The 20,294-nt window shown below is 34.8% G+C and overlaps 1 protein-coding gene across 3 annotated transcripts in view; it reads left to right on the top strand.

Annotated features, from left to right (window-relative positions):
• LINGO2 (leucine rich repeat and Ig domain containing 2) overlaps positions 1-20,294 on the top strand; it is a 476,779-nt gene that overhangs the window by 229,974 nt on the left and 226,511 nt on the right. For all 3 annotated transcript variants that reach the window (XM_039733190.1, XM_039733191.1, XM_039733192.1), the window contains exon 3: positions 18,740-18,819. The gene's annotated coding sequence lies outside the window, so the exon portion shown is untranslated. The remainder of the gene's footprint in view (positions 1-18,739; positions 18,820-20,294) is intronic.

Raw genomic sequence — 20,294 nt, 5'->3', positions numbered from 1 at the left:
GAGCATGTTTTTCTACAATGTATATGAAAATCAGGCACTCCAAGCTAAATACGTGATGGGAGATTCAGCTGTGTGGACAAAGTTCCACTGGTTTGCAAGTTACCAGTATGATCCTAAGTAGTTCAATTATGTGATGTGCTGGAATTCCAGTAGCAGTGCTGGCAGTATTCTAATACCACCATCCACTTTGATCACAGAGACACCTCTATCCTGCTAAATAAGATAATGCAGTAATGGTGGGTTCTTTGGTTTTTTTCTATTATTTGGGGTTTTTTTCCCATGAATGATCAGGAGAAATTGTTTTTAATAATTTTGGCAATTAGTAGTTCAGTGAGTAGGGCATTCCTGTTTAAGGAAAAGATTCTCAATTCTCAGCTGAACAGATGAGGAGCACAGCTCGAAACTTGAATTTCTGTTTCCTGGGGGACTGCAGCAATGCCAATATGCATAAGATATCACCTGAGACAGACAAGGGGAATCTGAAAGAGGAAGAGAGGGACAGACCTCCAAAAAAATTTAAGAAGAAAATGTATGCTAAACAGGTATCATTAAGTCAGAACATTGTAGTATGTCGTTTGAGAAAGCACAGGTCACAGATGAGCAATTCAGCACAATCTGGGTCAGCAGAAAATGAAAATAACTCATTTATTTCTTGCTGATTCTTAGGCTGTGTAAGTTGAATTTTTTAAACTGTATGATCAAAGGTAATAGAAAAACTGAAGACTGTTGGTGTTCGGTCCTCTCTGAAAGATCTCAACAAAGAGTGAAGCTAGTGCTAAGTATGAGAATACTTGTAAAAATTCAGCTTTTGTGTGGTTCCTATCACTTTTTCTTTCAATATTTTTTTCTGAATGTGTTATTGTTATATTCTTGGTTGTGGTGATTGCTAATTATTTCACTCAGTAATTTCTTTAGGAAGAGGATTACAGTACTTTTTTTGGTTAACCTATCTACACAAAAAACAGTTTTAATGTCTTCTATGAAAAGAAATAACATTCTGTTGTTATTTTTTTGTGTAGGTGGAGGTCCTGCAATCCAGTTTTTGATTTGAAGGTCTAGCAATACATAGATCTTGGTGAACTAATCCACTTGAAATAAAGTGGTAGTGGTTTCCACCTGGAATAAGTCTTTCACCACGTGGACCAATTTCTTTTGTTTAAATCAAAGCCCTTTTATTTGTCTTGAGATCTAGAGTAGGTTTATTTTGAAAGAGGAGACAAAAAAATCCCCTAAAAACCCCAAACAAGTGTTGCTTTCCTCAACTGCCATTAATTCAATGCAAAAACTCATATCCTTTTCTTTATGAAGAGAGTTAAATAAATGAGGAAAACTTTAAAATTCTCACCTTAGTTTCCTATTTGCTATTTATTCATGCTGTTCATTAAATCCCATGGCTTCCTTCAAATTTCAGGCTCTGTAAAGCATGTGTTTTGAAGCAGTATAAAATGTGATTAGAGAGAGAGTTTAAATAATAGTTAAAATAACTAAGACGTACAGAGATACTACATACCCTTCCATAATTTCTTTTGTAGTAAATTTGATGAATGGTTTTACCTCAAGGCATTGTTTCCACCAGAGATAATGGCTTACGCCTAAGAGTTATGCTGTGCTAATGGGGTTGCAGAGACTGTTGACCATTCCATTAAAAAACGACAGTATTTCATGTCTGACCCTGCCCGGCCTCTTGGTAAAACCACACTGTGAAACACTAAAATTCTGATCCAAGGACAAATATATTTTGAATTCATTTTGTTCTTGTTCTTTTTCTTTTTATCTGGGTATGATAGCAGAAATTAACAGCAGTAATTAACATACTTAAGGACATACTCTGACAAGCTTTGAAAACCACATGGAAATGGTCTCTATCTGAGGTTCTCTGCTGACCTCAATGAACAAGTGTAAAAATAACCCATTAAAGCACATGTCACAGCTATTTACTAGTTATTAAATATTTTTATGCCTATATTCATAACACATTATTATCTCTATTTTCAGCTCTTGAAAATGATTTCCAGTAAATAAAAGTAATTACACAAAGGTATATTAGGAATTCTTGTGATGGCCAGATAAATAAATATTTTGTAATTCCACTATACCTACACTTCAGGCTGAAAGTACACCTTTGTATACTAATCAACAAGGAAACTTAAGAGTTGAAAATGTAAAAAAATAATTGAAAAGGAAACACAAGACATTTAACTGACAATTGGTAAAAAAAATTCTTTCCATTTTTGTTTGCAAAGACAATTATTAAGAATCAAATAACAGAATATGCTAAGTTGCAAAGGACCCAGCAGGATCATTGACTCCATTCTTTTCAAGGAAGTTGTAATGGCAGTGAGGTCTCCCCTCAGTCTCTTCTTCTCCAGGCTGAACAGACCAAGCGGCCTCCGCCACTCCTCATGTGGCTTCTGCTCAAGGCCCTTCACCACCTTCATTGCCCTCCTTTGGACAATCTGTAACAGCTCAACGTCTTTTTTGGGTTGCAGCACCCAGAACTGCCCCCAGCACTCAAGATGAGGCTGCCCCAGAGCAGAGCAGGACAATCCCCTCCCCTGCCTGGCTGTGATGCTGTGCCTGATGCTCCCAGGGCACGAGTGACCCTCCTGGCTGCCAGGGCACTGCTGGCTCCTGTTCAAATGATCACTGACCACGACCCCCAGGTTCCTTTCCATGGCATTGCTTTCCAGCATCTCATTCCCCAGGTTGCCCATTCTGTTCTGGGATTTCTGAATATTTAATACACACAGGCCAGTCTGGGGGTGTCATGGTTTGACCCTGGCAGAATGCCAGGGCTCCCATGAAAGGTATATTTCTAAAATGGTTACTGTGAGATGTGACCTGGAAACAAAACAAAGCAGGCTCCAACTTGGGAATGGAGGGAAAAAACACAACACTTTATTAATCTACAACGTAAGACAAAAAGGAAAGAAAAAAACAAACACACACAACAATCCACAATGGAAAACCTCCAAAACACTCCTCCTCCCTCTACCCCTCTAACACCCAATCCCCTTTAACACTCAATTCTCAGTCCAATACCCTCCTCCACACGACGTCCCCCCAGTTCATCAGGAGAGAGGAGTCTCCCTCTTGCACCATGGGCCTCCCCAGGAAACACAATTGGAACTTCCTGTGCTTTCATGTCACACGTGGCAGCCACCAGGAGAGAATCTGCTGTGGTGATCATCTTCCTTCCATGTCCAGTGCTCTCACCACTGTCCATGGATCCAAACTGCTCCTTAGGTCCTTTTAAGAATGCCTTGCCTAGTTCTAAGAAGTAGCAGCCTCTTACCATTTGGGACACCTGTCCCCCCCCATATTTCACCCCCTGGGGCTTGGGAGTCTCATGAACAGAGATCCTTCTCCGCTGAAGGCAGAGGGCTCCACCACATCCTCCCCATCAGTCTCTGTTCCCTCTACTTCTCACAACAGCTTTGTCACTCTTGGCTTCCGGCCAACCGCCTCCCCCAAGGTGCAGTGTCTACATTACAGGAAGATTTGGTTCCATCCTGTGGCCATGTAAGACAAAAGTCCAGCCAAAAGGCCACTCTAAATCATCTCCTCCATCTAGGGCGCTTCTCATTTGCTGGTATTTCTTCACTCACTCAAGTCTTCTTCTCATCTGCCCATCTTCTGTCCCCTCTAAACTCTCAGCAGGGGAGGATTAGTGTTTACAGCATCCACTGTCCCAGCACCAAAGAGCACAGTTTCTATCACTCTCTCTGGGGGTGGGAGGGTGGGGAGGAGGGGCTGCCCACAGCTGGGCAGGGGAGAGATCAGATTCCACTCACCACCAGATTCAAAAGAGGAAATCCCTCTGGGAATCTTCTGCTTTTAACCCCTGTGTGTTCTCAGAAGCATGTCCAGGTCCCCAGTGGCCACACCAGGTGCCAATTTCAAATCTGGCCACTGATTGGTTTGATCACAACTTTTCCAGAAACTCATTTCCTGGTCAAGCCATGACAGGGGAACATAGTTATCTGCATAGCGGATGGAGTGAAATGTTTGGGTAGCACTAGAGATCTTGTTTCACCACTTTGTGCAAAGGTATTACAAAAAAGCTGGACTGGATCCAAGTGAATACCCCAGAGCTCTAGACAGAAGCCAAATGTCATGCAGTTCTTAACATTATAACTGATATACTTTTCAGTTTCTTTCAAACTTGCTAAATTTGAAATGTTAAGCCTAGGAAGCATTATTAATTAAAAATCATGAGACAGATTTTATTGGTACAATTGTTAGAGATGCAAAAATAACCAAACATTTTTTATTCCAATCATCACTGTTATTTAAGTATTTTAAAATATTTCCTGGTAGCATTTGTTCCTGCATCTTTATCTCCTCTCCTCACCTCATCAAGGTCAAAACTACAAAACTCTTCTCTTTCATTTTGTGGAACTCTTAATTAGTGAGAATTAATAAAAAAGGATTATCTGAATAATGAAAAGTGAATATTTTATTTAAATTTATGCCTTACTTTCAAGGTCCTTATTTTCTTTTCTTCTCTTCCCAAATACTTCCCTTGCCAGTAATAAAAGTTTTATTAATAAAGCAGTTTAGTATTTGTCCTGGTTCTGGCCAGGACAGTTATCTTTGGCCATAGCCAGGAGGGGCATAACCCAGACCTGGACGTTGTCCTGTAGCACCTCCCACCATAGCCAGGGCGGGTGGGCAGAAGGGGGTCCTTTCCAGTCAGGGTAACATTGGGTTTCACAAGGTGGGCATTTGCATGTGAATTGATCATCTTTCCTGGGCACCATATTAATAGCGATATGGAGACTGTTCCTTTCTTACCCCATTGCTGTTTCCAGTAAATTGTTCTTATCTCAGCTCATGATCTTTACCTTTCATGTCTCCAATTCTCCAACCCATCCTCCTGCAGAGGAATGGGGTATGGGGAGGCAGAATGAGCCAGAAATTTGTTTAGCAGGAACACTAATTTGGGGAATACCATCCTTAAAAACCATGACAGTGTGGTAGGTGTAAATTCTTTGCTCACACATAAAAACATTAGATTTAAAGTTGATGTCTTTTTTTTTTTTTTTTTTTTTTTTTAGTTTTGTTTATGCTTCTTTCATCTTATGGTATTCTTCAGAGTGATTACGCTACTAAATATTAGCAGGCTTTACAAAGGGAATTGCCAGGGAAATTAAAAATTAATTACATCCTTTGGTTGCAGCACCATCATGCAGGTACCAGGTACTGCTGATAGATCCTTTCTCACTCTTTTCTCTCTTTTTATAACAGTCATGTCCTAGGAAGGATATTGTTGCCCATGGCATTTCTTTCAGATACATACCTTAGGAATGTACAATCAACAATATGTAAAAGGTTGGGAATGAAGTGGATTTTGTATATTTCTAGCAGATTTTTAATGGAAAATGCATCAGATAATTTGTGCATCTGGTAATTTTTAAGATACCATCCTTCAATTTCAGCTTTAGATTACAGTAGTCATTGGATGTGAGTCCCAAATCTTCTTCCAGCCTGTACTCTCAATCTTGGCTTATGTGCTTTCTTTCAACTTAAACGTACAAATTCTCCAGCATTTATATGACACAGAAAAATATATTTTACAATATCTATTTCTTTGTGTTGAGGCCCCAACAGTCAAGAAATCTCAAGAGAGGTATAAACTTAAATTCTGTGTTGCTGTAGAAAATGCTGCAATTCTAAGATACTGTATTTAGGAAATAACTCTCTTCTTTGTAAATCTGTAAGGCATAGCACCCTGTTAACATCAAGTATTATGAGGCATTCCATTGGTGGCAGATAAAAATATTTCTGTTTATTGTAACTACAAAGTTTTTAAAATAGACTAGCATTGAAGTGTTATTGCTTTGCCTCCTAAGCTTAAAATTAAAATATTTGTGGCAACAGTTCCAAAAATGTTTTATCCTTACCATTCATTACCACCACCTTTTGGTGTGACTGGAGTCAGTGAGAGCATATTGAAAAAGTACTTGAGGTTTCTGTGCTTAGTGTGCCATAGGGAAGAGCCCAATAAATCAGGGAGAATTCTAGACATTAATGCATTTACTTTGCGTGGAGAGTAGTTTTAGAGAGTCAGTCTGAAAAGGGAGTTTATTTTCTTCAAGATTTGCATCTCTGTTCTGGGAGAAAGATGACAATAACTTCAGCTGTAAAATATGCTCAGCAGAATATTACCAGTCCCAGAACTACATGCACATGTAGTCCTAGAACTACATGCACTACAATGCACATTGTGGTATAATGTTGTTGCCCTGTACACATGCTTGGGGCTGTTTATCAGTTACAGCCTCTTAGTCACTTCTCTCAGAGCTCTACTTGGTACAAACTCACAATTCTGTAAGCATAATTTGCCTTGCTATGAAGTAGCAACTTCTTTTGTTGATTTATTTCTGCTCATAAAAGATAAAGCACAAATGGAACATAGTTTAGTTTTAATTATACAGGATTCTAATTTCCTTGAGAAGCTTTAAAAAAATACTTATATATAGTATTATATAGGTTAGCAAATACATGAATCCTGTGGTCTGACTTTTAAACATTAATGAAACCTGTTGTAAACAAGAGGTCAAATCTTATCAGTATGCGTGATTACTGGAGCGTGTGTATGCATCAGTTGTTTTCTCTGGGGAGTGATAAAAATAGGGGCACTACCAAGCAGGTTGAAGGAGTGAAGCCAGTCAGTTAAAAAAATCATTGTAGAGGCTTATAGGATATGTCTTGTTTCTAGTTTCCCAAACTGTTAAATATACAGGAAAACTGCAGGTAGAAGTTTGTGGGAGTCCAAGATGTTTCTTACTTTTCTTGACTATTAGAAAAAGCCTTAATATTTCCTTTATGCTATTATTGATAGCTCAAACTGTTTCATAGAAGGACTAACCAGCTTCTGTCTTAACCATGTTGTATATTTTAAATATGATAAAATCACATCACTCAGTTTTTAAAGAACATGATGAAATACTCTGTTTTTCCAGCACACCCTTTTTTTAACTTTTCATTCACAAATTGGCTGTCCTTGTTTTGTTTCTAATAAAGCATATTTGTTTCTAAGAACTGCATCTGACTGAGGTTGTAAGACTTTTAAACATGGTAGTCACACAAAATTATATTTAAACACATACAAAAAATAATTGTTCAAATACCATGAAAATGGCATTGAAAGTATATATGTTTTAGTCTAATTTTTCAGTCAGGAGTAGATGCACAGATTTTAACGGTTAGTCTTATTTATTAAGGTATTTAATGTGATCTTTATATTATTGGCATATCTTTTATTTTATTCTATTTTATACTGTGCTTATGATCCTTTGGATTGGTTGTTTGGGTGATTTTGATGACTATCCATAGTAGTAGGACAATGTGTTTTTTACTGAATCCAGAATAATGGAGTAGGTGTTACCTTTCATACTGGGGAAAAATAACCACCTGCCACTGGAATATATACTCATATAAATCACAATGCAAATATGCAAATATGTAAATCTTTTGTCATTACTGCTGCAAGTCTGTGAAGCCCAAGAAGACAGAAAATACTAACATTTTGTCTTTAAATGTTCAAAATCATAAAACAAATAAAGCATGGATATTGATTTTCTTTGCACTATGTTATCTGCACAGGGGCTATTCAGAAGGGGTTTTTTGTCTTCTTTTTATACCTTATCTTTCATGCTTCATGCTGTCTAATGCGGAGCTCCACTTAAAATATAATATTTTACAGTCTTGAAAGTACATTTCTAAGATACTAAAAATCTGCTGTTATATATTAAAGGCTTTTTACTGGTGTTTTTATTGATGTACTGTATTGTATAGAATAATAACATTTTGCAGTGTGGGAATTACTTTTTAAATCAATTTTTACTTTTTAATTCTATTTTGATCTTTTTAAAAACAAAGTAGAACCCTGATTTCAAAAAGAGCAAATACCTCTGGATTTCAGATTATAATGCTGATAAGACTACTTATTAATAATTTAGAACTGTGGCATTCCCATATATTTTTCCCCTTGTAAATGTTCCTACAGTTTCTATACACAGATTTTTGGACTGCAAATTACAGTGTTTCTTCCACACTTATGAAACTAGATCTTTGTGCTTCTTTGATGAAATTCAAGTATTCTGGTGAATGAAAATTGATTTTGTGGCATCAGTCTTGTGGCAAGGAAAAGAAAAAAAATAATGTAAAAAAGAACAACTGAAAATTAGTTTAAGCCGGTTAGCAGTTATGTGCATGTTCTGGAATATTTTGTGAAAACTTACATCTTGTAGTATTCTAACTGCAGGAGGTGACAGAATTAATCTTTGTGGACTACTTTGAAGTATAGATTAAGCTCTTGCTGAAGGTTCTGTAATTTTTTTGTATACTTTAAGCACTTATCTCAAATGCCCTTCAGTGCTGGATTCTAAAATGTGTTGCTGGTCACCTTTAAGTTATCACAAGACTTTTCAGAATGTAATCTGAAGGACTCAAGATTTTGCAGCAACCTTCATCTAGCTGAAAATCCTATAAACTGATCCAAAAAAAGAAAAATGATAGGCATTTGAATTTTCACATGAAAACACTTTCCTCTGTTTACTTTTTTTCTTTCCCTCACCTCAAAGCAGAAATAATATATCAGTAGGTCTTCTATGTGAGTTATAAAACCCAAACTCTGCACTGTTTATTTACAAAAGACAATCTCTAGGCAGCCCAGCACAGACTGACTTCAGAACTTGAGCTGTGGGATTTGCTGGCACTTATGTCTTGTGGGCATTTTAACTTCCTTGCCTGTGCACCTTCCTAAGAGGATGATGAGTAAATCTTTGGTATTTCTCAGCCTTACCTGGAGCAATGTGGTTTAACTTGGATAGAGCTAGTTTTTGAGCATGACGATTTTAGGTTGTTGAAGTCAGAGCATGAATCAGGGTCTCAGAAATTCAAGTGAGTTAGTTATCCAGGTCCTAGACAGAGGAAGTCTCAAGTGACTTGAAGGTTATAAAGAAAAAAAAAACAAAAAAACAGAATGAGTTGCTAACTCAATCATACATAAAAGATTTTTGTTATATATTCATTTTTTTCTTTTACTTTCTAAGTTTAACAAGTGTGAGGTCAACATACAGGTTTGTTTTTTTTTTAACCAGATTTTCTTTCCAATAATTGCGTGCTTTACTTGCAATATCATTGTTGAAACTTTTTCCAGATACCTAATATGTACAGATATACATCATGGTTACATTTTTTGAGAATAAATTCAAAGTTTTTGTTGCCACAACAAAACTTCAAAGTTCCATGTCTGTAGAAAGCAAGCTTTATGCATGCTCAGATATCATATAATAGTAAACTGAAATTTTAGTCTGACAGGTTCTGATGTAATTAAAACAATATTTAATTTCTCAGGAAGATTTTTGTTTCTAAGGAACATGCAATGGGCAGATGCAAGTGAGCAAGATCTTGAGGTAGACTTGATAATAGCCAGGTCATTCCTGACAGATTTGTGTTCTAGTTGCCAGATTTATTCAAGACAGAGTTCTTCTACATTATTTAACTGCCCAAAGGGGTTGTTTTGTCAAGTTGTATCAACATTTGCTGCCCAGCTTGCAGTGGAACTTGAAAACAGTTAATCATTAGCCTCTTCATGTTAAGTGATGTACTACCTCAGTCATCTCTTGTGTTGAACAAACTGATTTACTTATCACAACCCTTATCTCTAAGTTATATTTTCTAGCTCTTTCATGATTGTTGGTTCCCTCCTGGATCCTTCCATTCTTGTGTAAATTTTCCTGTGAATTTAACATTTCTTAATTAATATCAGCAATGTCTAAAAATATTTGGAAAATATTTCAAATATAAATATTAATAACTACAAAGAATTAATTGTATTTATGGTATTTTATAAATTTAGTAAAAATTTAATGTGTAGAAATATTTAGCCCTTTTTATTAAAGAAATTTAGGCAGATAAAGAACAGATGGAACTGAACTAAAGATGAAAACTTGTGAAATATAGGAAAGACACACACTAAAGATATTGCTTGACTGAATGAGTATGTGATGCATAGCAAGTTGAAGCAAAACCTATATTACTGTGAAATAAAGTTTACAACTGGAGCTGCAAAGTGGTATTTTCATATTTACTAGTAAGATTATTGCATCATTGAAAACAGTCCCCCTATGAAACAGACAAAAGAATAATCACTAAGCTACTGGTTAAAATGCGCAGACAAAAATTTTACCTTTGGTATGAAAAATATCAAATATATAATTTTTTGTTATTATTATTAAATTACCTTTAAAAATTCTAGTGATAAATATATTTTAAACTGTGTTGAAATTACAGAAGGGTTGGGGTTTTTTAAGACTGATAATTTAAAAATAAATAATACTTATTTTGGAAACACAGATTCCCAACACCCTAAAAGGTAAGAACAATAAGTCTGATTATCTTTCCACTTTGTAAAAAATATCTAGATATGGAGTAAAAGAAACAAAAACCTGTATGCTTACACAGGCATCCTAGGAACAGGCTTGTATGCAATAATCAAACTTATATTCTCTTTGTGATGGTGAGAATGACAGGATGTCCTAGACTATGGATATTGTACTTACTTCCCCACATAATACATCTGAAAATTGATCCTGGACAGAGTCTGTGTTGCCACTGATAGTGTATTTTTGTGCATGGGTTATATATATATATCTCTATACACGAGACTCCTTTTCTGGGAGTGTCTGATACTGAAAAAAATAATATCAGCTACACTGCATGTTGATCAGTCTCTACTTAGGATGAAATTCATCTCTGTGAGGGTGGTGAGACATAGGGACTGGTTGTCCAGAGAAGTTGTGGATACCCAGTCCCTGGAAAGGGCTTTGAGTTTCCTGGTCTAGTGGAACATATCCCTGCCAATGGCAGTGGGATCAGCATCAGATGATCTTTAGAGTCCCTTCCAACACTAACCATTCTGGTTGCCATGAATCTATACTTTTCAACCTGATTAGTTAAATTTCAAATCAAGTAATTAATAGATTCACACACTGGCAGTGTATGTGTGCTTAATACTAATGATTTATTCTACACATGACTCCACATTACTATTATGTATGCAAAATCTATATCCTCACATAACAGCGCATGCAGTGTCACAGAGTGATGTAGCTCTCTTTAGGGCTGGTGGCTGGGTGCTCCTAAGTCAGGGAGGATGAGCTGATCAGAAGCACTAGCAAGATGAATTTGGAAGCTCCCATAAGCTGCTTCCTTTACTCCAAGAATTGGCAATAGGTTATATTGATTATTGGATTACCATGTTGATGTTCCAACAGTAAGTTGCCAATAGGCTAGAAACTAGCATAACGCATCCTACAATGACATGAGGGGGTTGAAATTTCCAGAAGAATGAAATTTAATCGGGGAAGTTCAAGTACTGCTGTGTATTTGGTGGTGAAATTCTCATTTTTAATACTTGCATTTAAATTGAGAAGATTGATAGGAAATATTAACCTCCAAAATTGTTAAGATAACTTTGTACTAACCAGTTATATGTCTATTTATGTTTTGATAGTGGAGAGACTGAAATCTCAAAATTTTACCTTCCCTAGTAATAATTTGCCAGCAGGAAATTATTGTAACATAAGTATTGTCATATTTGATTCCAGGTTAATTTTTTTTTCCTTCCGGTATGCTATTGTTGAGTTGAGAGAAAGACAACATTAGTCAAAGAATTGAAAAGAAGATTGGGGTGGAAAGGATGGGTGCAAAGAAAAAAAAACTTTACGTTCAGCTACTATCATAGATAGAGAACTAAAGATAAAATCTGGCATGTTAAGGAGATAAAGGCGATTCAGAAGGATAAGGAAACATAAAATACTGAGCACTCAAAGTAGTTGAAGGTTGGATTTTGAACTCGACAAACATAATAGGAGAGTACAAAGTGTTAGTGTCAAAAAAGAAACTGATAAATACAAGGATATTATTTAACTTTGAGGCCGATTTGAGCTCCTTTCACAGTACTAGTGGAGGAGGTTGAAATAATCTGTGCTTGAAAGACAATTTTAAGCTACTGAAATAGCTCATAACAGATCAAGGTAGTATTCTCAATATAGTGTTCTCTAGTATTCTCAATGTAGAATTCTCAATACTGTAGTATATGGTATTATCATAACTAAAATAATTAGAAATCTATGATGAAATCTATGGCTGAAATAAAATTAGCTCTTCTACTTAATGTGACTTACTGTATTTCTCATTATGTGAAACAGGCACAACCACTCGCCTGACTGCAGGAACTAATATAAAATAAGAAGTCTGCTCAAGAAGTCATTGTGGCACAGCTTAAACTAGTTGAAGTCTAAGAAATCCCTGAGGAAGGGCTCTTTCACAAATGCTCTGGTATCTTTCAGAGTTGTCGTTTTGGGAAATATCAGAGAAGCAAACATGAAAAATGCAAACTGTAAATGTGAGGGAAACGATATTGTGCAGTGAACTATTTGGCAGCATGACCTGTGAATGAATGGAAATTCTGCGTCTGTCCCATCTACGGTTTCCCAAGGGACAGAGCAGTCACTACACATGACTGCCTCCAGTGAGCACCCCACACTTCACCATGTCAGAGAATTTTACAGCATTCACACTTTTCTTTAGTGTATTTCTAAGTATAATGTATATCTCTTGGGATAAAAATAATTCACTTTAGTAAATGAGGAATATAACTGGGAAATAATAATGAGTGGGAAGAAGTTTGGTCTGAAATTTTAAAAGACCTCAGGATAAAACTTAATTTAGTATTTTGTGAAATCATACAAAGATAGAACACAATTAAAATAAATGTCTATTTTTTCATCTAATAATGAACTGTAAAAGACAGATTTAACATAGTTGCTTGTAGTTTTAACATTTCTTAGAATAATGCTTGCTGTAATTTTTTCTTCCTTCAGTTTCTCCATCCCAGGGTCAGAAGCCAAAAAATTTAATTCTTGAGCATTATACCACTCTATTTAAGTGTAAGCTCCATAATGTAAGAACTTTCTTAGATCTTTTACTTAAAACAATAATTCCATTGCACTGATTCATGCTGAATCTGCCTGTATTTGCATTGCTACAGCAATATCTTGCTGAATGCTCCCTGAATTTTTGCATATTCCTAATTTCTTTATTTATATTGAAACTCACTTAATTTCACTCAAAAGCTGTTTTCAAAATGCTTGTATTACACAAAAAAAAGTTTATCAATGGATAGTCTATTGACCTGCAAATAATAAAACAATCCTTATGGTGTAAGAATATAATCTGTTAGAGTAATAAAGGTTTCAATGCAAACAATCCAAAGTAAAACATTTTTATTAAGTGTATCTACTGTTTAAAGTTCCACTAGCAAGAGTCCCTTTCAAACACTATCAATAAATGCTGTATTTTTTCAGAATTACTTTGCTGCTCTTGTTTTCTACTGTCCAGAAATAGGAATCCAAATAACGAATGCATTAATTCCATAGACAAATTTCTTAAAACTTTTTTGTTTCTAACAAGATTATGGTCATGTGGAACACCAACTGACTTTTTAGAATAAGAAATCACAGAGTAGGGAGTCATGGTATTTCTGAATTGAAAAACATTTTACTGGCAATTATTAAAAAACTAATTTACTGCCTATAACAAATCTTGTTTCATTATTTTCTAACAATATGTGAATCCTTCACTTGTACTCAAAAAAATCATGCAAATAATCTGGTTTTTCTGTTAAAAAAAGGGTTTCTACCTGTGATCAATTTCATAAAATATTTAGTTTTCAAGCCCACTCTTCTTAGGCTCTTCATTGCATCTTGTTCAAGTTATAAATTAAGTTGTGGTATCAGTTTTGGGTAGAGACAGGATCTTCCAGATACCTTGCAGCTGAAATGAATATATGTGCATACCGTCCTTCTAGAAAGTATGCCATTCAATTTTAATGTAATGAGTGGGATATTTTCTGTTAGGTGGAAGAGCATTCTATTTAATGCAGCCATTTGAGAAATCAATTACAAAATTTATTTTCATCTGTTGATAAAGCTGGGGATGTCAGACTGTAGATACCTGCTGGTCTGTTAACTGGCTAATAGGTTAATAGCAGATTTCCTGGTGAAAGCTGCTGTTTCTACAGGTGACATTTCATTTTCTCTGTGGCATACAATTAAAATCAAGCCTCAACATTCTTTGATTACACTGAGAAAGTATGTTTGTGTGTAACTAGTCCTTTTGAAATTAATAGATCCTGTTTAGTAAGATAACAGCTCCTCAATATTCCTAGGTGTGATAGGTAAAAAAATAAAATCACAGCACAAAAAATAAGTCCTCAAAAATTCAAATAATGTCTCCTAATTCAAATGCTTATCATGTCCTCAGTAATTTTTCACATTGCTCTATGGTAAGATATTTCTAATTTCTCAGCTGGGAAGACACTTAAACAACTTAGCTAAATGTGATTTCTTCACCCTGAGAATTTCTTTATTTACTCAGACCAGATGTTAAGCTCAGCAGCAGTCTGTTTCCAATACTGCTAAGGGAAAGTGAGGATTCTTGTACAAAATGAGCAACCTTTTTGTAAATGTTCTTGGATTCTAGTACTGGCAGTTTAAAGATCAGAGCTGAATGTCACCTGTATATTTAATAAACCTCTAAAAGTCATAAGCATAGTCAAAAAATAAGATGTCTGTGTTTGGCCATCATTCATAAGCAGTTATCTTATTAGTTAAACAGTCAAATCTTCACATTTTTGTGGAAAATCTGAATGTGATTTGCTATTGAGGATATCTCCTGCTATTTTCCTTTTTTATTCTCCAAAAAGAGAGAAGGAGAGAAGGAGAGAAAGGGAGAAAGGGAGAAGAGAGAAAGGGAGAAAGGGAGAAAGGGAGAAAGAAAGGAAGAAAGGAAGAAAGGAAGAAAGAAAGAAAGAAAGAAAGAAAGAAAGAAAGAAAGAAAGAAAGAAAGAAAGAAAGAAAGAAAGAAAGAAAGAAAGAAAGAAAGAAAGAAAGAAAGAAAGAAAGAAAGAAAGAAAAGAAAGAAAGAAAGATTTTTGTTTCTTTTGTTACTTTTTGATCATAGTGTAGCTCTTCTTTCAGAGTGGTAAATTCCAGTCATGTATTAGGAAAAATTTTGGCTCTCTTTCTATTTGCAAATCGTGTAGTAAGTTTATCCAAAAACAAATTAGTATTAATTTGCCACAGACAGATGCAAACTTAAAATTTGATATCTAATATGATAAAAATATGGATCTACAACAGTCTTTCCATTAGTTCTGTTAGTCTCAAGACATTAATATTTATGTAGCTCATGTAATATTGTTGACCTAACGTAAGGACTGGAGGAAATTCCTTCTGGTTAGTCCATTAGGAAAGTATCATGCTATATAAATTATATCTCAATTAGGTGACTATAATGAAAAATCTGTGAGAGGTTTCTTTGCTAAGCACTTCTTTAGAGGAAACACATTTTGAGAAAATGCCAATTGGCAATTTGGTCTAAATGACCTTTAAATATCCCTTCCAAACCAAATTATTCTATGATTCTATGAACCTGTAAGATATGTGCAATAGGATTATAATTATTGAGTAAAATGTATTTGGAGAAACACCGTTCTATGGAAGGAAATTAGTCTTTACTCAAAGCATAGGACTCTCATATGATTGCTCTGAATACTGACAATTAGTGTTTCTGCTTTTCTTTCTTTTTTTTTTTTCCTGTTGTTTCTCCTATAATTTTACTGCCTCGGTCATGTGGTTTCACTGTACATTTCAATTTCATTAATAGAACATTTAGAGGAGGGAATAAGGCCTGTGTTTGAAGTAAGACTTTTCCTTTATGGAAATGCTAGGACTCTTCAGGACACGGTGTGTCAGAGAAGGAAAAGGAGTTTCTGCTTTCTTTTTAGTGCCAAGTACACACTGAAAGCATGACATAAACATTGTAATAATTGAACTATAACTTCGTGTGTATTCTTGTGATAGCCATGCTTCCAGAGTAGATTTTTTTAAACTATTTTGTAGTTTGTGAATAGCTGGTTTTGCTCAGATACTGACCCAAAGTCAAGTAACACAGGAAAAGAAGTTCTCCTAAAACAATAATTTGCTTATCTCCAGAAAAGAACTATAACTCAAAGTCTCAGTTTTCTCTGTTTCTCTTCTTTTCTCAGTGAGACAATAATTTATGATTGATCTTACCATAATGACAAAAAGTGTAGAATGAAACAAGAACTAAGATTAAATGCTTGGCCCTGACTTTTCAGTACGAAAAACTGCAGGATGATAAGCAGACATTTATGTTCAGCATATTGAGTTTAAATCTTTTATCATGTCACCCTTTATGCATAATCCAGAAGTTCAGTAGTTGAATCTTTTGAATGGCATAAATATTTTAAGAAGAAATAGCAAAGGTCTTGTCTCTCCTAATCCCAAATTCTTAAAGTAAGAGTTTGTGCTTATTTCTATTCTATGTTTGCCTCTTGGGGTTACCTTGACTGCCTCTCCATCTTCATTAACAGATGAATTTGACTTATGTTGCTTAGTTTTTGTTGTCAAGAATTCTACAAAATATCTCACAGGCCAAGTCAGTATTCTTATAGCCTTCTTCAATTCCTAACATTGATCTGTATTATACCTGTGTGCAACACAGGTCAATACCACTTAGCAGTGCATATCACATATCATAATTCCTTATAATATTTAGCAGGAAAATTATTTAAAGTGCATTCTGAAATTAAAGGTAATTGAACAGTGAGGAAATTTTCTAGTACTTATGATGTAAAAAACATTCCTCAAGTCATGAAACAACACAAATCATTCTGGTAGTCTTTATACCATCTAAGTAGGTTATTAAAAATAATAATCTACTATAAAAATAATAATTAAGAATAATTAAAATAATTAATTAAATCATTGATCCAGATATAGAAGCAGAAATATCTAAAACTGGATGGATATATAAAAGATGTCATGTATGCAAATTAGGGATAGCAGTAAGGTAAAAGAAAATTATATAAAACAATTTTAAAATAGTAATAAAAAAAATTATTTTAAGTAGCCCTTATAAATTTGTAAAAACTACATAGAATTGCTAAAATTATAGCTCTTTATTAACTTTTAAGATTAAATGTATTAATTAAATGCGTCATGGAAATGTGTTTCTCAATACTTAGGATAACCAATCTTTGTTCTGAATTCAGTTCTGATCCAGCATATGAATTGGGATATTGATCAGGAGACTTCCAGAGGTCCTTTCCAGACAGTTGGTCTGTGGCTTTGTGTTTCTTCACAGGAAAAATTCAAAATACCTGAAACATCAGGTTCAATTCTCTACGTGGATTGAAGAAACATGAAACTGGTGCACCGCAACAATGGATCAAAATATTGTGGCTGTAAAAGCTGCAAGGCAATGTAATTTAAGAAGCAGAGACTACTCTAATACAAACAGTTTACTGAGATCTTAACAGAAAGTGGAGAGATAGATTTAGTGTTAGTTACAGAAATAAACTTTGGAAGCATATTTGGGATAGCTGAGTCAAGCCTCTCTCTTTTTTTCTACAAAGCTGTGATTTATAAGAGCACACCTAAAAGTGCACCTGGGGAAAAATTAGCATTACCCGCCCTATGTTTGTTCCTTTGTTTCATGAATAGAACTCAGTTTATACTGTCTTCCTGGGATTATGCAAAAAAGACATTTGCTAAGCCAAGACACCTTCTTCTCTGACTTCTCTGGCACCTCAAAAGTAAAATAGCCCTAACTAATCTAACCCTGTCTAGTCAGTATGATAAACCAATGGGTGATTATTTCAGGAAAAAAATTACAGCATATCAGATGAGATCTTCTTAAATGATTTATCAGTTTGGTACTAGTTTTTGGTGATATCTTGTATAGCCAAGTGGTTCTCAAAACCAAAATGGTAGAAGTTGTTTAAAGCCCTGAATCCAAAATGCCGCCTTAATTTAAAAAAAAAAAAAACCACAACAAAACAAAAAAACCCAACAAAACAAAACAAAACAAAACAAAAAAAAACAAAGCAAAACAAAACAAAAAAAACCCCACCCAAACAACTTGAAAATAAGTCAATATTTTCAGGTCAAATCCTGTGCCAGGTAGAAATTATTTGAATTTCATGAACTAAGTATCTGGACTATCACTTTTTAGAATGATATCACTTTTAGAATGATAACCAGAAGGAGGATTTTTACTGAAGAACTGCCATGATGTAGATTTCAGCTCCCCAGTGTTGTTTTTCTTTACACCTGCCCTACCTTCTCCATCCATAAAAAAGCTATGATTTAACTTTTTTAGAAAATGACTGGTGTTGTTGTGCCGTGTAAGGTCTTCCCTAAGTAATATAAACCTGCAATAGCATTAACTACACTTTGAAAAAAATGAGACATAAAAGACTACTTCTAGTCCTAGATGTCAATGGGCAACAAGTTTTATCTCCTGCTATGTATGACTACAACTTCATAAATTACATTTCTAAAGATTCCATTATTATTTACTAAATTTTAAAAACAGTCAGAAACTGAGTAGATATGCAACTTCAACAGTTTGCATGGACATGTTTTTCTTTTTTATGAGTGTTTAATGTCAAAGGTGTTCTATGTACTCACTCTTGAAATATAAAAACAATGAAATTAAAAAAAATCCATCACACTGATCTAGTCAAGGATTTCGTAACTTAAGTCATTTTGTCTAAAATATTAATTTATATTATTTTATTTTATGTATTTTATTTGTTGGGAGTTGAGTTTTTTGTTATTTATTTTCTTATCAGGTTGATATTAAGATAATCTGAAGGAAGGAAGTAGTGGAAGACTTTCACCACAACTGTGAAAAATGAGCAGTGTCAACCTGGTAAGTTTATCTTTTTGTTGTTGTTGTATTGGTGATGGTTTTCCCACTGATTTTCTCATTTATGTTTGTAGCAAGATAACAGTTACTGTTGTTTTTATTCCTGGTATAATATTTCTGTGTTAATGTCTTAAACTTTGATTTATCTTTTAAAAAACACAAATGCTCAGTATCTCATTAGCTCTTTGAGAAACAGTTTTGTCATGGGTCCAAGTAGTTTCAGTAGTCAGTGCATAATTTATTTTTTTTTTAATCCATTAAGTGTGTATACAATACTCACATATTTTTCTCACCCTTGTCAGGTCTATATTTTGCAATTTGAGAAAAACTATGAAATGAAGGATCTGTGTGTAAAATCTTATTTTTCTGATTTATTTATTTTATTAATATCATGGTTTAGGACTGGCACTCCAAATCACCGGTCACTCCTCATCCTACAATTCCTATGGGAGACAAAAGGCAAAGATTATGGGTTGAGATAAAACTGATGTACTGGAAACAACAACAAGATAAGAAAAATAGACAGCAATGACAAAAATATCAAAAACCAAAAATATACAAAAGAAGGTGATTTACATGGAAAAATGCTCAAAAGCCTGGGACCATAAGAAACAATTGCAGACAGACTCTCTGTGCTTCCATGTTTTTTCCCTGACCACAAGCCATGTCCACCTTCTTCTCAGAGGCAAGAATCCTTTACTTTTGCCACCAAGCATGACCTTAGGTGGTTTAGAATAACAACCTAGACATACTCACACAGCCTCAGGCTCTTCTCCCTCATGGCTACTGTGAAAAAATTAACTCTGTTTTGGCCAAAAAACAGGACAACTAATTAAAATAAAACAAAAATAAGGCAAAACCCTACAACTTTTCTAGGCTTTCAAATTGTAATTTTAATTCCAGCCTTGATCATACAAATGTTTGCTCCAGTTGAGTTTTCCTTCTATGAAAAATATTTCTGTAGATTTTTTTTTTCTTCTCTAGAAGAAAGTCAGTGCAATTAAAACAGTTCTGTCTCTTTCAGGAGGACAAGTTGTTTTAAGTGTTTAGGGATAATAGTGTCTAACTCCCCAGTGTGACTGGAATAAACTCTTCTATTTTCTTTACACACACACACAGCCTTTGGCTAATGGTGTGCTGTGAAGTGCTAGGAAGTGGAAAGACAGTTTTAGCAATTCAGAAATAATAGCAGTACTTCTTCAAGTTTATAATCTGAAAATACTGAAAAACTGTGGTATCATATATCTGACATAGTATAAATCCAAATTTATAAATGCATTAAATTTATCTGCAAAAAAAAACCTAATAAGGAGTTGCAGGTTTCTGTCAAGACTGGTCTTTTATGATCTCTAATCCTCAGCATCTTGTTCTAAGTAGTCCTGTTTTAAGAAGCGAGTGGGACCGGACTTCCAAAGTGTGCTTCCTTTCAATATCATCCTGTAGAATTATCAATTTCTGATTCTCTGTTAAAGTTATTT

The sequence above is a fragment of the Passer montanus genome, unplaced genomic scaffold (genome assembly GCF_014805655.1).
Source record: "Passer montanus isolate IOZ18808 unplaced genomic scaffold, ASM1480565v1 scaffold84, whole genome shotgun sequence".
NCBI classification, from domain to species: Eukaryota; Metazoa; Chordata; class Aves; order Passeriformes; family Passeridae; genus Passer; species Passer montanus.
The sequence above is the reverse complement of the archived record's forward strand: the minus strand, read 5'-3'. Positions and strand labels throughout refer to the sequence as shown.